We start from the raw sequence: 17,842 nt of genomic DNA, 5'->3' as shown, positions 1-17,842 counted from the left end.
CGGACACATTCCATTTTTTTTTCTGTGCCGGCCACTTTCCTGAGTCCTTTACTCTCTAACTCTTATCTGTTACTCTCTTAGACTCCATTCCGATCAAATTTTCATGGCATAGCTGGCATGTGGACAAGTGTGGGGTCTTCTTATTCCCTGGCCAGTGAAAGCATCCTAATTTATCTACACCTAGGCTGCTCTGGATCCTTAGAGACCAGTATTCCATTTCATTCTTACCTTCTCCTTTTGAGATATCCAGTGACTGGGACATCTATCCAGTTCTTATTAGTAGTAAAGAATCCTGCCTGTTTCAGTTAGGAAACTAAAAACAAATAGGTGTCAAATGCATGGGCTTTTTAGACCATTACATTGGTCCTGAAAGTCACTGCAGATAGATAGATAGATAGATAGATAGATAGATAGATAGATAGATAGATAGATAGAAATCTATATACATACACATATATGTAACAGCTTTATTGAGATATAAGTTGCATACCATACATTTTACCCATTTAAAGTATGCAATTCAATGGTTTTTAGTATAGTCACAGAGCTGTGCATCCATCACCATGATTAATTTTAGAGTCTATTTACTACCTCAAAATGACAGCCCATACCTTTTAACTATTACTCCCATATCCTCAAACCCTGGAAAACCATTGATATGCTTCCTGTCTTTATAGAGTTGCCTATTCAAGACTTTCACATAGATAGAATCGTATTACGTGTGATCTTTTGTAATGGGGTTCTTTCACTCGATGTAATGTTTTAAAGGTTCATCGTGTCGTGGCATGTATTAGTATTTCATTCATTTTTATGATTCAATAATATTCCACTGTATGAGTATATGACATTTTATTTATCCATTCATCAGTTGATCAACATTTGAGTTGTTTCCACTCTTTTATTATAAATAATGCTGCTATGAACATTTGTGTACAAGTTTTCGCATGTACCTATGTTTTTATTTCTTTGGGGTATATTCCTAAAAGTAGAATTGCTGGGTCAAATGATAAATATATGTTTAACTTTTTGAGGAAATGTCAGACTATTTTCTAAGGTGACTCTACCACTTTTCATTCCCACCCGTAGTTATGAGAGCTCCAATATCTTCACATCTCTGATAACACTTTTTATGATCTGTCTTTTTGATTATAGCCATTTGGGAAGTGTGAAGTGATATTTTATTGTGATTTTGTTTTGCCTTTCCCTGATGACTAATGATGCCGAGCATATTTTCATAAAACTTATTGGCCATTTGTATGTTTTCTTTGGTGAAGTTTGCTGGTAGTGTCCATACTGTTAATTTTGATCAAGTCTAATTTTTCTAGTTTTTCCTTTCTTGCCTGTGCTTTTGGTGTCAAACCTAAAAACTGTTGCAAAATCTAAGATTATGAAGATTTATTCCTAGGTTTTCTTCCAATATTTTTATAATGTTAGCTCCTAAATATCAGTCTTTTACGTATTTTGAGTTAATTTTTTATATATTATGAGATAAGGGCCCAACTTCCTTCTTTTACGTGCACATATCCAATTGTCCCAACACCATTTTTTGAAGAAGCTATTCTTTCCTCCATTGAATAGTTTTGGTACCCTTGTGAAAAAACAGTTGACCGTAGATGTATGCACGTGTTTCTGTACTTTTGATTCTATTCCACTGATCTATACGTTTACCCTCGTGTCAATATCACAGTGTCTTGATTTCTGTAGCATTGTAGTTAGGTGTAGGTTCTCCAGCTTTGTTCTTCATTTCAAAATTGTTTTGGCTGTACTGGGTCCCTCAAATTTCCACATGAATTTTAGGATCCATTTGTCAATTTCTATAAAGAAGTCGGTTAGGCTTCTGATAGAGATTACACTAAACCAAAAATAAGTTTAGAAATTATAGCCATCTTAACAATATTAGCTCCTCTGAGTCACGAGCATGAATGTCTTTCTTTTTATCTAGATTATCTATAATTTCATTTTCTCCATTGTATCTGACGGATTGTTTTACTGAATAGAGTATTCTTGGTGACATTTCTCATCTTTCAGTATTTTGAATATATCCTTCTGTTCTCTCCTTGCCTGTAAGTTTTCTGCTGAGAAATCCACAGAAAGCCTCATACAGGTTCCTTTGTAGGTTATTGTCTTCTGCCTTGCTGCCTTTAACATTTTTTCTTTGTCATTGGTTTTTGCCAGTTTTAATATTATGTACCTCAGAAAAGGTCTTTTTTCATTGGAGTAATTAGGAGTTCTGTTGGCCTCATGTACTTGTAAGTTCAGATCCTTCCCCAGCTTTGGGAAGTTCTCAGCTAGTATTTCTTTAAACAAACACTCTGCTCCTTTCTCCCTCCCTTCTCCCTCTGGAATACCTATAATCCTTATTTTCCTTTTTCTACTTAGTCAGATATTTCTCAAATAATTTCTTCATTTTTTTTTTTAAATCTTAGTTCTCTCTCCTTCTCCACCTGAAATATTTCTGGATTTCTATCTTGTAGGTCATCTATTCTCTCCTCCATAAGGTTAGCTCTAATTTTTATGGTTTCCAGATTATTTTTTAGCTTGTTAGTTGTGTTCTTCATATCCAGAATTTCTGTAATTTTTTAAGGGTCTCAGTCTCTTTGGCAAAGTATTCTACCTGCTCATTAATTTTATTCCTGAGCTCATTGAACTGTCTGTCTGAGTTTTCTTGTGACTTGTCAAATTTGTGAACACTATTTTGAATTCTTTGTCACTTAGATTGTAAATTTCTGTGACTTCAGGATTGGTTTCTGGAGACTTTCCTTCTGCTCTGAATTGTTACTGTAGTTCTTCATGATGTTTGATGAATTGATCATTTGCTAGCACATTTGTGATAGTATCAGGTTGAAGATTCCACCTGCCACCAGTGGGGAGGAGAAGGAGCTGTGTTTTCTGATCCAGCACTGTCTTCTAAAAGTTCTGCCAGTAAGGCTGCTCTTAGTTTGTATGGACAGGTCGTAGCCACTTGGCAGGTCACACAGGCGTGAACAGACAGGCCTTCTGTGCTTGGCAGGAGACTGATTGAGCTGTTGCATTAAGTGGGAGGGGAGCTTTCTTTCTCATGACCCTGCCCTCCACTGGTGGGAAGTTTGGCTGAACTGCTGTGCTTGGTGGACAGGGCTCCTTCCCTGGAGCTGAGCTGCCTCCACCAAGTAGGTGGTGAGTTCCCATGGACAGGGCCACCACATCACGATGGGTTCTCCCATGGGCCAGGCTACCACTCCAAAAGTATTTGCATGTGGGCTGGGTTGTCCCCACCTCCTCTTACAGTCACCCCGGCCACAATGTGAGGATCTGCATCCTAGATCACTGCTGCTAGGGGGGAAGGAGGGCACTCACCTTGTTCCATTGCTTTCCACACATCCAGTCCACCCACCTTCAGACGCATGGCTGTGTGGATCTCTCAGGCATCCTGTAGTGCCACGTAGGGAATCCTCTGTTGGTTAAGGAATGTAACTTAGAGGGGAGAGACAAACAGAAGAACTCACTCTGCCCTGATGCTAACATCACACCTATTTTTCATTTTTTGATGTATTAACTAATTTTTGCTGACATATAATTTACATAGCATAGAATGTATTCTTTTAAAATATACAATTGACTTGCTATTATTCTTTGTTTTTTCCAGTTTTATTGAGATATTATTGATATATAACATATAAAAGTTTAAGGTGTAGAATATGGTGATTTGATCACTACCGTAAGATTAGTTCACACTTCCTTCCACTCACATAATTCCCTTTTGTGTATATATATATGGTGATATCATTTAAGATCTACTCTCCTAACAACTTTCAAGTATGTAATAAAATATTGTTATTTATAGTCACAGTGTTATATATTAGATCCCCAAAATTTGTTCATCTTATGACTGCAAGTTTGTACCCTTTAACTGACATCTCCCTATTTGCCCTGCTCCCAGCCCCTGGCAACAACTATTATACTCTATTTCTAAGGGTCCAACTTCTTCAGATTCCACAAATAAGTGAGAACATACAGTATTTGTCCTTTTCTTTCTGATTTGTTTCACTTAACATAATGCCCTCAAGGTCCATCCGTGTTGTGGCAAAAGACAAGATTACCTTCTTCATGACAGAATAATATTTCATTGTGTATACAGACCACATTTTCTTTACCCATTTATCAACTGATAGACACTTAGGTTGTTTTCATGCTTGGCTATTGTATCCTTATTGTATTGGATTGCATTTGTTGTCCTTAATGCTGAAGTGAGTCTTGTAGGTTTTTGTTTTGTGGTTACCATGTGGCTTACACAAAACTTTTCATAGATACAAAAGTCTATTTTACGTGGTAACACCTTAATTTCAATTGCCTACAAAAACTCTATCCTTTCACTCTCCCTCCCCATATTTCATGTTTTTCATACCACTATTTACCTCTTTTTATATTGTGGATCCATCAACAAATTGTTTTAGCTATGGTCGTTTTTTAATACTTTTGTCCCTTAACCTTTATAATAGAGTTAAGTGTGTAACATACCACCACATTACAGTATTAGAGTACTGTGATTTTGAATATATACTTTCCTTCACCAGTATGTTTTATCTTTTCATATGCTTTCATGTTACTAATTAACTTCCTTTCATTTCAGCTTGAAGAACTTGCTTTTCTTATAATGGAAATCTAGTGGAGATGAATTCCCCAAGCTTTTGTGTTTTGGGAGATCTTTATTTGTCCTTCATTTCTGGATAACAACTTTGCCAGGGAAAGCATTTTTGGTTAGCAGTTATTTTTTTCTTTGAGCACTCTGAATAAATCATCCCACTCTCTCTTAGCCTGCAAGATTTCTTCTGAGAAATCCAATGATAGCTTTTTGGGGGTTCCCCTGTATCTGAGGAAATTTTTTTTCTCTTGATGCTCTAACGTTTTCTCTTTGCCTTTGATGTTAGACAGTTTTACTGTAATGTGTCTTGGAGAAGATCATTTGAGTTAAAATTTCTTTAAAGAAGATTTCTGCCTCTTTCTCCCTGTCTTCTCCTTCTGGGATTCCACTAATGTGTAGATTGTTTCTTTTAACGGTATCCCATACTTCATGGAGGCTTTCTTCACTATCTTACATTCTTTATTCTTTTTTCTCCTCTGACTGGATGATTTCAAGTAACTTTTCTTTTAGATCACTTATTCTTTCTTCTGCTTGGTTGAGTCTGCATGAAGCTCTCTATTGAAGTCTTCAGTTTAGTCATTGTATTCTTCAACTCTGGATTTTTGTTTGTTCATTTGTTTTTAATAGTTTCTATATCATTGTTGAACTTTTCATTTTGTTCACAACTTGCTTTTCTAATTTTATTTAGTTGCCTATCTGCATTTTATTGTGATTCGCTGAATTGCTTTAAGAAGATTATCAGAATTCTTTGTCTGATAGTTCATAGAGCTCCATTTTTTTAGGGTCAGTCTTTGGAATTTTACTAGTTTCCTCTGGTGGTGTCATGTCTCCTTTATTATTCATGATCCTATGACCTTGTGCTGGTGTCTGCACATTTCAGAAGTAGGCATCTCTTCCAGTCTTTACAGACTGGCTCCTGCAGGCAAATCCCTTCACCAGTCATCTCATCCAAAGATTCTGAGTGGGTGTTCTGGGGTTGTTTGTGGGTGTGCTTACTGTGGGAGTCCTTGGTTGGGCAGATTTGGTGCCTGAGTCAGCAAGTGGGTGGGATACAGAGACCAACTTAGTACCTAGGACTGAGGGACTAGACGTGGAACCTGGGTTCACTGGCCCAAGCCTGGCCCTTAAGTCTTGAAAGGCGATGGTCCTAGGACTCAGGTTTTCATGGGTGGAGGTGGATCCTGTGTCCTCAAGTGTCAGTCTGGCACAAGAACCACCGCAGTGGCTTGGCATGTTGGTCTGTGGGTGTCAGTCTAGTACTGGGATGGGCTGGGAGCCTGGTTTCATGGGAGCTGGCCCAGATTCTGGGGCCACAGGAGCTGACCACATGCTGAAGTGACCCTGAAGCCTGGGATTGTAGGAGTTGGCTCATAACCTGGAGCCTCAGGGGCTGGCATTGTTATTGGTCTGCAGGAGCCAGCTTAGTGTTGGAGAAAACCAGAAGCCTGGGTCCATGAGAAACTGTCTGGATTATAGATCTGTAGGGGTTGGCCCGATACTGGGATAGACCAGTGGCCAGGAGTTTTGGGAGCCAGCTTGGTGCTGGGGTGAATCAAAAGCTTGGATCCACGGTAGTTGGCTAGGCACTGGTCCTGGCTGTGAACCTGTGTTTGTGGGTGCTGGACTGGAGCCTGATTTTGCAGAGGTTAATTGGGGGCCTGGATTGACAGAAGCCTCCAGGGGCCATGGGAGCAGGCTAGTGCTGGAATGTTCTGGGAGCCTGGTGCTACAGGAGCCAGATGACTTCAGGTGAGGCAGGAGCCTGGGTTCACAGGAACCCACTAGAAGCCTACTGTTGTGGGAGCTGCCCAAGGCCATGGAATCTAGTAGGTCCTAGGGTAACATGAGAGCCTGAGTTCATGAGTGCCTACCTGAGCCTGGTGCCACTGAAGTTACTTGGGGCCATAGGAGCTGGCAAGTGCTGGCGTGGTCCAGGAGCTTGGGTTCAAAGGAAACTACTAGGAGCCTGGTACCTTGGAAGCCACCTGAGGCCTCAGGAACCCCATACTTTTTCTTTTTGTGCAACACTTTATTTCCTTCATTTAGAAGAATTTGTTCTCCGTGGTTGTGTAGACATTAATCACATTTCCTCTGATATTGCTCAGCTCAATAAGTTTAAGTGATTCTTCTGTTATTGTAACAAACATGCTATAAAAAAAAATTAAGCCATCACATAAAGTCTATTATTATAATTTCTGCTTCATGAAACTCAATAGTTGTAGGATGTTTAATACTGACAGGTTTAAATTTTCATCTTGCTCAACTTGAAAAATAATAAATTTTAGGATTTTATTCTCATGCAATCTTCCCTATTTTTAACTTCTATTCTCTCATATTATCACAGAAATCGCATATGTTTTTATGTAGTCAACGAATTTTATTTAAACAGTAAGCATTCTAGAATGACAACACAAGGAGCTCCATGGAAGCTTGAAACTGGTGTTGGCTATATATATATCCAACATCTAAATCTCTGGAAATTGTCCGAAGAGCACACAGCAAAAGGATAATATTTATTCAAGAAAATCTACCAAAATTCAGTAAGACTAGTGAGAGTCTGTGAAATTTGAACCATCATTCACCGTATTCCTCCCCACTCCCATCCAAGTGTGACCTCCACTTAAGGTAGGTATAGCCAAGGACACAGGACCCAGGTCTCCTTCGTCCCCTAACTGCCAGTTGTGGACTGTATCACGTCCTTGAGAGGGATAGGATATCAAGATTTCTTACCCCACTCTCCAGTTCCCTGTTGCAGAGGTTAAGTTCTTGTTGAATGCACCTGAGAGATTGGGGATACCCTTCTTCTACTCAGTCCCCACCCATGGGCACACTTGCTGAGAATACTGTGGCCGTGATTGCCATCCTGTTGGCTCATTATAAGGTGGAGTTTCCCATCCCGGAGAGAGAAGCCAAGAGCAGAATGTCAATCAGAGAGAAGCATGCCGCTACCCAGCTCCAGAGATGTGATACCTATATTTCCAGAGGGAATGGCAGGCCATAAAAATAGATCCCAAAAGCTTATCCTAGAGGAACTGAATTTATTTGAGGTAGAGTGTGGAGAAGTTCAAACCTAAGGGCCTTCTCAAAATCAATGGAGGTCTTCGTGCAAAGGGATTAAGAGATCAATAACTTCATTTGAGATACTTTAAATCATAGGCCTATTGGTTTATGAAAGAGAACCAAGAAAAGAGACAATTAAGAAAAGCTTCTTAAAGTCAGAGCAAACCTAAAATATTGAATTCAAATGAACTTGGCTGTTGGAGGAACAGAAAGAAATTCAGTGTTGCTGTATCATGATAGATGAGGAAGAAAATGAGTATATTTTTAGTCTTGGTCATCATACCTCCTAATCAAATCAGTATTATATAATTAGCTGAGACCTAGAACTAAGTATTACATAAGAATATAGTTCTCATTCTGGACTCCAAATTTTATAAATTTTATGAAACATGATTATTATCACTAAAATGGTCTCCTGTGCTTGTCATAGCTGATCATTGTTAAAATATGGATATTTTTTGAAGAAAACTATTTTGAAGTTAAATTTGATTCCCTTGTTATCTGTCTGTATCTGATGCTGCTCTAAGTGCTTGGCGTATAATTCATAATATAAAAATTTATTTACTCCTGTTTGTTGAATTTCTAGTTTATCTAGAGTGCTCCCATAAATGTTCTATAGCCCTATCCAGACAGAGTGTTAATTAATTTGGAATCACACCAGTCTAGAGCAGATGCAGCATTGTTAATCATACAAAGTATACAAGACTCATCATGTAAGAGCTCCTGAAATGATGTTGCCTATATAAAGAGCAGAGAAAAGTAAATGATTTATAATTGGAACCACAGAAGTAAGTTTTGTTGCTGTCCTTGATTCCTTCCTTTCTTTGTCCATCAATTTCTCCCCTTGCATTAGAAGAACCTGAGACAGGTCTTGAGACTGTCTATATTTTTGTACATCCTACTCACAAGGACAACAGTGGTTCAGAAGGAAATATAATGTAGTAGGAAATTACAGGCTTGGGTAACAAAAGACCTGAGCTTGTGTTCTAGTATCAATTTTTACTAGCCATGTGATCAAAAACTCACCTAAGTCCCCTGAGTATTAGCTTATTCTTCTATAGATTATAGCTGGTAGTAACATCCCACAGAGATGTTACGAGTAATAACAATGAATATACAAAGTATAAAGAAGCACTTAGTAAACTGTTATTGTCATATTATTTACCATTATTTTGCCTGATTTTACCAAAAAAATTAAAATATGCAGCTATAGGAATTTTCAAGTTACAAAATTAAAGGTTCATTTGTACATTTAACAATCATATTTCTGGACTTTTTTAGTTTACGGAGATACAGTGTTCCATTACATAGCATATATCCTATTGGAAACTTTGTAACTCTTAGTGTCATCAGAAAAATTGGTAAATACTATAAAAAGAAATGAATATTTTTATTGAAAAAATATTCAATGGAAATATTGAATATTTTGAAATGAAATGAAAACGAAAATTTGATGAAAAATATTCAAAAATATTTTTTTGAAAAAAGAAAGTTTTTTAGAACTTCTTCATCCAAAACTTATACAAGTTAATTTGAGATATTACTTTAAAATCTTTTCCATTGTTCTTTCTTTAAATTGTTTGCAAGAGAGAGATCATGAGGGCACTTGAGCTAAAGCTGTCTCTGGCTCTAGTCAAGGGTAGGGGAATGGTACAGAGTCAGGAGCATTGGGCCTTGGGAAGGACAGGCATCAGGTGCTATTTTCTGTTCTAACAGTTAATAATCACATTGAGACATTTTGCTCACACTTCTGTTGTATTCTAATTATTTATAGGTCATGTCCTCAGCTTTGTCACACCACTTTTGGCTCCAAGTCTCTGGAGATCTCTGAACACAGCTGCGAGAGGGCAGTGACTTCAGGTCATGCACCGGGTTGGATTCAGTGTCTTCAAGTTGCAGAATATGTTGTGTTGGTTTCTCCTTCCTACAGTGGCAACAAAAGTTTTCTTGCTTTCTTGATCATTCCCAAGCTATTCCAAAGAGTGACAATCAATAGACAGATTGAAGAAAAACAAAAACAATGGCAAAGAGGAGGTATTGCCTCTGTCTGAGAAGACTTCTGCTTATGTTGCTTGACATGATATATTCGAATGTAGTTGTAAGTTGCTTAAGGGAAAATATTCCAGAAGAAGTGAACAGTTCTTAAAAAGTAGAAATTTGATTAAAGCACAGAATCATGTTCAGAGGGCTTATGGTCAACTTTCTTGTTTTAAAAATTCACACATTACATTCACACATTACATTCTTCATGTCCAGACATGCAAAAATTTTGGACATGCAGAGGATTAAAAGGTTGAGAAAAACACTTAAAAATACTAAAATGAAGTAGAAGTTGAAGAAAAAATAAAATAAGGGCAAGCATTGAAGAAAATAGCTCCCTTGGCCGAAAACTTCCATATGGAATAGCATATTGAGTTGCTTCTCAAAGAGTGGGAAAACTATACATTGTAACAGATTGATTAAATCTGGCCGTCTGTGGAACGGAGGATTATAGACCTGTGTAGAAAATGGAGGAACATGAAGGTCATGGTAAGTGTTATCTGTAGTTTTTAGCTATGTTTCTTAAAAACAAGGCATTAACTACCCTTTAACTGTAATTTAAAATTTTTATTTTAGAAACTATGAGATAATACCATATTTACATATTGTTTCAAGCTATGAATTTTATTGGAATTCATTCTTCTAGCCTGAAAATTTGTCAGCAAGAATTCCCTGATGGAACACAAGCTATTAGTCACAAAATGGTTCCAAGTTCACCCCACCTTATAGATTCTTTAAATATAAAGATCAACAGCTTGGCTCACCGTGAGTTATGAAAAATGCTAATTCTGGTATGATTATGTACATAAATATGTGTGTGAATATATTTATTTATCTGTGTGTATATAAAATAAATTAACAAGTGAATCATTTATAATACTTTTTCATATATCATTTTATACATTCTCGTATTTGGAAGAGAGTTAATGCAGGCTTCTTGATACTATAGCAGGGAAGCTCAAATAGTGAAACTATGTTAAACATCAACTGAAAAAATGGATAACCTGCAAGGACACTATACAGAGATAGCATTAAATACTTCTCAAGTCTACATCCATTTCTGCACACTTGATTTGAGTGGAAAAATCTCTATCAAAAATTAAACGGAGGAATTTTTAGCTAATAGTAGAATTAATGCAATTGAAATGATTCAAGAATACTTCACATGAAGAATTATATGCAAAAATAAATGGAGAAAATCAGCTATACTTTGGCAAGATATTCCTCAATCACACAGCAAAATGCTCATAAAGCTGTTCTAAATTTGGAGTAAATTAGGAGAGATATAAAAACATCAATGAATAGAATTGACAGATCTTTTCCAATATTAAATTTTTACAATTGAATGACAACATGTAAATATACTAATTTACAATAAAAATACTTGAGGACAATTGATCAAATAACGATGCAAAGTTCTAAATGTAATGACTGGCTACTCTATTTATTTTGGATACTAAACAGAAATGTAAGATTTCAAAGTGAAATTTTTTATTTTGTATTTGTCTTTCATCACTACTAGATAAGTTGCTAAACCTACACTTTTAGCAACAACACTGACTGGAAGACTGAAGAGGAAAAAATATTGTAAAATTAATCAGATATTAACAAATTATTGAAAATGGGGCACCATTTAAAAATCTTATAATCACAAATCTGGTGTTGCTGTTGGCTAATTTTAACCTTAGAGCTGAAATAGAAACTAAAATTTATCTGATTCAAGCGCCATCAGTTAAAGGATGAAGGCAGGAAGACTCAGAGGTCTTAAGATCCTGTAAAGTTCGCGGCAAGAAGCTGGAATAAAAAACTTTCTGAATTAATATTCATTTCTCTTTTGATTAGGCATTCAATCTCTCAGTTTATTTTGGCTTGTGTTCAGTTTTGTTCATTATTCTAGATTCCACTCATAGATGATGTTTGGTGGAGGTAAGGAGCCCAGGCAGAATTTTCATACTTAATAAAATGTTTTCAAATTTTGAATATCCAATATTGTTATTCTAAAGTGTGTGTGTGTGATTTTCAAGCATTGAATTAACAGTGCTCATTTAAAGGAATTGTCTTCAATATATGTGGCTTCAGCCAATTTTCTGAGTTTATCATTTATATGCACGTTAAATTCACCCATATATTTTTAGCTGAAAAATTTACTCAAACATCATTTCTTGTCAAAATTATTATAATGCCATAATGATGAGTTTAAAGGGCTATAATTAGGAGTAGGTTAGCAATATCATTTGATACTCAAAACTGAATGAGGAATATAGTTTAACCTAATTACTCTATTGCGAAAGATCTCAGCCTTTCAAGAACTTCTAAATAAACTCTCATTATATTTTTACAAACTATGTGCCACCTAAAATAATTCTGATGATAAAGCTCCTGATTAAAATCATATGTTTATTTGAGAGAAAACAATTTGATGATCTCATTTATTAATAGAAATATCTAAAAATTTCAAAGTTGGCAATGTTCAAAAATGAGGGAAGAAAAGCCGAACATACTGAAATAACATCCAATTTTCTATGAATTGGCAACTCTTTCCACTTGTTTTGGGAATTCACAGGAATTGAGACTGGAAAAAATATATCTATATTTTGTCACGCAAAATTACATTCTGTTTGGGAAATATGCAGGAACTAGTCTAGAAGAAATTAAATCTTATATTTAGGGTAAAATGCCAAGCAAAAAAAAAAAAAAGGATGAGAAGATAATTTTCTGTTTATTTTTCCTCCATAGCAGTTTTTTCTGAGTTGTTTCTAATCACCATGTATTGTAAGCAGGCAACCTACTCCTCAGACTGAATCAAAAGCAGAGTCAATAAGCCACTTAGTCTGAATGGCAGAGGAATTAAAAATATATTCATTCTGTTCTTCTGTCCCTGAAGCAGAAGTTACTAGGCACTTCCCACCTTCCCAATAATTTCCCACAGAAAGCATGCCTTCCTGCCTTGACATTTTAGGTGCCTAGGATGGCTCACTTCCTTCTGGATTATGCACGCTAACTATGAGAAAAAACTTTTTTCTTTTTATTATTAATTTCTAATGCATTGGTTTTGTGCATCAGTACTTTTGTAAAATAAAATAAAATAAGTAACTAGAAAATTGAAAAAGTCCACGCAAACACAAGCAATACTTTTCCATTATTGAACTTAACTGACATAATATTATTACTATGGTATAAAATGTCCAGACACAGATTTTGATATTAATCTCTTTGCAGACTTTGCTTTGAGTAGCACTGCTTTAGTGACGGGGTGGTGGGAGGGAAAATTAACTTCTTCCTGGCTTATCCTTGCTAGTTCTCTTTACTGAAAATGATGTCTGTCTCACTGTTTATAGTCTTTTGTCAAACAGAATGCCTAGATTGGCTTTGGTTTTGTCTGACTTATTTCCCGTTTTCATTTATTTAACCAAGTCTTCTAACTCTTTCCCTGAACTTTACTCCTTTTTAGAGCACCATGTCTAGCCTAGAACTGAAGAGAATTGCTACACTTGTTCATATAGGCGTTAAATGATGCCTAGGTCATTGCCCTGCCAACCAATCAAGGCCCTACCTAAATTATCCCAACTTCACTTTCAGTCTGAAGTATAGCATGATGCTGTGTTGCTTACCCTAACTCAAAGGCTCTTAAGTGAGTTTTCTGGACTCCTGGATTATCCATAGATTTACTTTAGGAGGTTCATCAATCTACTAAATTATTTGCAACATTTTGTGCATTGGTACACACGTGTATGCTTAAGTCTTGTGTTTAAAAAGAGTCACTGTCACAATTTTTATGCAAATATTATTACGCTATAAGGCAATGAACTGTAAGAGATTTAAAATTCCAATCTTCATGATACGTAATTTGGACTCAAAGCAATAATCGCATAATCATCTATGTCGTTAACATTCATCATCGCAAAGCATTATTTTTCAGGAGTTGTTTAAAAAAATTATATAATCCTTACCTTCGAGATTATACTCATGTTCTAAGTGTAGGCCAAGTCCAGCATTAAAAAAAAAAACTAAGCATATTTCTATCAACATCCAAATCTATATCATGTGGTCATGAGCAACAGTCAAAATAAAGATTTGAAGGCTATTACTGTAGACTCAGCAATGTGAGAAGATGCAGCCAGCCATTGCTGGTTTGAAGATGAAAGGGGACCACAAACACAGAAATGTGGGCAGCCTCTAGAAGCCAGAAAAAGCGAGAAAACATCCTTAGCCCTGGAAACCTCTAGAAAGGAATACAGCCCTGTCAACTCCTTTATTTGTCCAGAAGGGACCCGTTTCAGACTTCTGACCTTCAGAATTTGAAGATAATAAATTTGTGTTGTTTTAAGCAACAAACATGATTGTAATAAGCCATATATCATATTTTATAATACAAATGACTGTCTTGAATGAAAAAATTCTAAATCTTCAATGAATACATGAGAAATATTTACTTTCCAAAATTTATCCTGACATTCTTCTCTAGCTTCACATTTTTACTTTTTTTTTTTCCTCTAAAGGTCACAGTAAATGGGCATGGAACTACATAGTGGAGAAAGACATTTATAAAGAATATATATATCTGTTATAACATTTTCAATTTCTCAAAAGCTTTTTTAATAAGTCAGTATGTCTTTGGTTAATAACTTGAAGAAGTCATTTAATAATCAGATTGTAGATGATACATACTTCCATAGAAAAGTGAATTATTAGATAAATTGAAAAATGAAGGAAGCTATATTCGGATTTAATTTTTGATGCAGGCCTATGGTGCAGCAGAGACAAATTACAATTTCTAATAAGTGGTTGCAATGTGTAAAATTTTCAAGAAACCATGACTAAATAATTCTGTGCACTGCAGAATACATATGGAAATGGCAGATGTTGTGTGGGCAGTAGGTTTAAAGAGCTATAGTAAGTGTCTGTGCGTGTGAGGGGGAGGGGGAGAGAGAGAAGAATTAATATCTATGTCTATCCCATAATGAAATATTGAAAGTGAGTTATTTTATTTAAAAATATATCTGTATCTAAAAATGACTTTCATCTTTTCATCTACACTAGAATCAACTTTCTAGATTTTTATACCTATCTTAAGAAATAGAAATACAGTTCATATTCTTGCCCAATTTACTTCTGTGACCGTATCAATGTTTTGTGAGATGAAAATATTTTGTAAAATCAGTTGGAGTATATCAAGTGAAAATAAATTATTTCTTGCTAATTGATAAATGTTTATCAAATGCTTAATGAGTGAAAACCATTATATTGTTCATATAACAATGTAGATTATATCTCCCAAGCCCTTCAAATTTATAATCTAGTGAAAAATATTTTCACTTTAAAAACATTTTCACATTAAAGACAAAATAACAACAACAACAACAACAAAACTTGTCACAAGCTAGTCTAAGTTTATTTGTTAAATAAATTGCTGTGATATCACAATAGGGTTATTGAAGTAAGCATTTTATTCCTAGAATTAACTCATCTAAAATGGCTAACAAAATTTCAATTGAATAAAATTAATTCCTCAATCTCCACGGGAAGGTTTCATACTTGTCTGATAGCACAAAATTTATATAACCAGATATGAGTCCCTTATACACAGTATGACATCAATTTATTTTAAACATGTTTCTATACATTTTAAAGTGTGGGAGAAAGAAAGAATGAGAGCGAAAAGAGAAATATTTATTGTATTCTATATCTTGAACAGTATGTTTTATTCACATGTATAAAAGAAATGCATACAAATATTTTCAGTGTAGATATGTGAATGGTAATTAGTACTGATTTTTATATTTGGCTAGTATGTACTTAAAGTTTTAATACTTTCCATATATTGCTCTCATATTCAGAGAAAAAATAATTACAGTAAAACAATAAATAAACATAAAATAATAAATAAATAAACACAAAACAATTAAGATCAAAGGAAAATGATTTAGCTTCAAAAGATACTCATGTTTATACCATAATGAGTTTCTTCATTTTCCCAAACACAGCATTTCCTCTCTCTCTCTGTTTCTCTCTCTCTCTCTTACTTTCAGATCAGAAAAAAGTGAAATACATAGATTTAAACTTTAGATAATTACTGTGACTGCTGTTTGGAGAATGGATTAAGTAGAGACACAGAAACCATTATAGGAAGTTGTTACAAGAATCCAAGTAAGAAATGATAGCAATCTGATTTAGGAAAGTGTCAACAGAGATGGAAGGAAGTACGATAGGTGGTTTAAGAGTTATTTAGAGGAAAGTATAGACAGAAAATTGTGAATCTTCAATTTCAGAGAATGAGAAAGAAAGAAGATAAGTTGCTACAGTTTCTAACTTAGAAACAGAGATACGATGATGTGGTTCATCCGGATAGAAAACAGTGGAGCAGGCTGGAAAATACAGTCATATCTGGAAAATTGAATTGTGTGATGTCTATGTTAGACGTAAATAATTGTCTAGTAAGCAATTAGAGACTCAGATTTGATTTGAAAGTCATCAATTTATGCTGTATTTGAATTGTCCTAGGTGGTGGATAGGACACACCTGAGGGCACGTGTAGAACAATAAGAAGACAGAGGCAGAAACAAACTATGTAAGATCAAAACACTTAATAAATAGAAAGAAAAAAGGGGACCAAAGTGGTTGATGTCATAAAAACCTAGAGTAGTGGATTTCACTTTTTTCACACCAATTTTTTACAAGATTTTCATTTCAAATACTACAGCAAGTTAGCATAATAAAAGAATTGAGATGTAGTGAGTTGTTCAATATCAACAATTAGGTTGATAATGAAATTGTCAAAACTAGGATGTGGGTTTCTTTCCTCTTGAGGTAAAATTTTCCTAGCTCTACTTGCTGCCTTTCAACATCTTCCTACTCGCGGTGCAGTTATGACAAACATTAATTGTAGCTATACACTCCTCTCCATCTTCTCATTCCTTGTGTCAATAGCTCCTGAAATCTGAAACACAGAAAATTAAGTGGTTTATTTGTATGTGGTGTAAGTCAGTTGTTAGCCATGCAACCTACTGCAGTTATTTTTAATCAGCTTATTGAGGTATAAATTACATACAATAAAATAAACACATTTAAAATGTACCGTTCAATGAATTTGATCAATGTATGTAGTTTTGAAATCACCACCTCAATCAAGATATATTAAACATGTCTTCCACCCTTTAAAGTTCACCTATATTCCCTTGAAATCTAATCCATGACAAACTCCAACCCAGGCAATCACTGACCTACTTTCAGTCACTATAGATTAGATTGCCAGTTTTCTAGAATTGCATACATAGAACAATATATTCCTTGTTCTTTTATTTCTAGTATCTTTCACTTGGCATAATTTATTTTAATATTCATCCACTTATTATTTTATATTTCTGCAAAATATTTCATTGTATGAATATATCACGATTTGTTTGTCCATTTACCCATTGATGTACATTTGTGGTGTTAATAGTTTTTGGCTGCTATGGACACAACTGCTGTGAAATTCATGTACAAGTCTTTATGAGGATATGATGTTTTCATTTCTCTCTAGAAGTGCCTTCGTCCATTCAGACTGTTATAACAAAAATACCATAGTAGGTGGCTTAAATAACAAACGTTTGTTTTGCGCAGTTCTGGAGGCTGGGAAGTTCAACCTCAAGGTGCTGGCAAATTCAGTGTCTGGTGAGGGCCCACTTCCTGGTTAATAGATAGTCTCTCTCTCTCTTTTTTTTTTGGTTAGGAAGATTGGCCCTGAGCTAACATCTGTGCCAATCTTCCTCTATTTTGTACATGGGACGTTACCACAGCATGGCTTGATGAGCCATGTGTAGGTCTGCACCCAGGATCTGAGCCAGTGAACCCACAAACCCTGGGTCACCAAAGCAGAGCATGCAAACTTAACCACTATGCCACCGAGCCACCCCCATAGATGGCCATCTTTTTGCTATCCTCATGTACTAGAAGGGAGGGGCAAGCTGTCTGTGGTCTCTTTTATAAGGGTGTAATCCCATTCATGAGTGCTTTGCCTTCATGACCTAACCATCTCCCAAAGGCCCCACCTCCATGTACTATCACATTGGAGATTAGGTTTCAAAATATTAATTTTAAGGGCACATTGTTGAACCCAGAAGGATCAAACATGAGGAGTAG

Source organism: Equus przewalskii, chromosome 17 (genome assembly GCF_037783145.1).
Source record: "Equus przewalskii isolate Varuska chromosome 17, EquPr2, whole genome shotgun sequence".
Classification (NCBI taxonomy): Eukaryota; Metazoa; Chordata; class Mammalia; order Perissodactyla; family Equidae; genus Equus; species Equus przewalskii.
Note: the sequence above shows the minus strand (reverse complement) of the source record.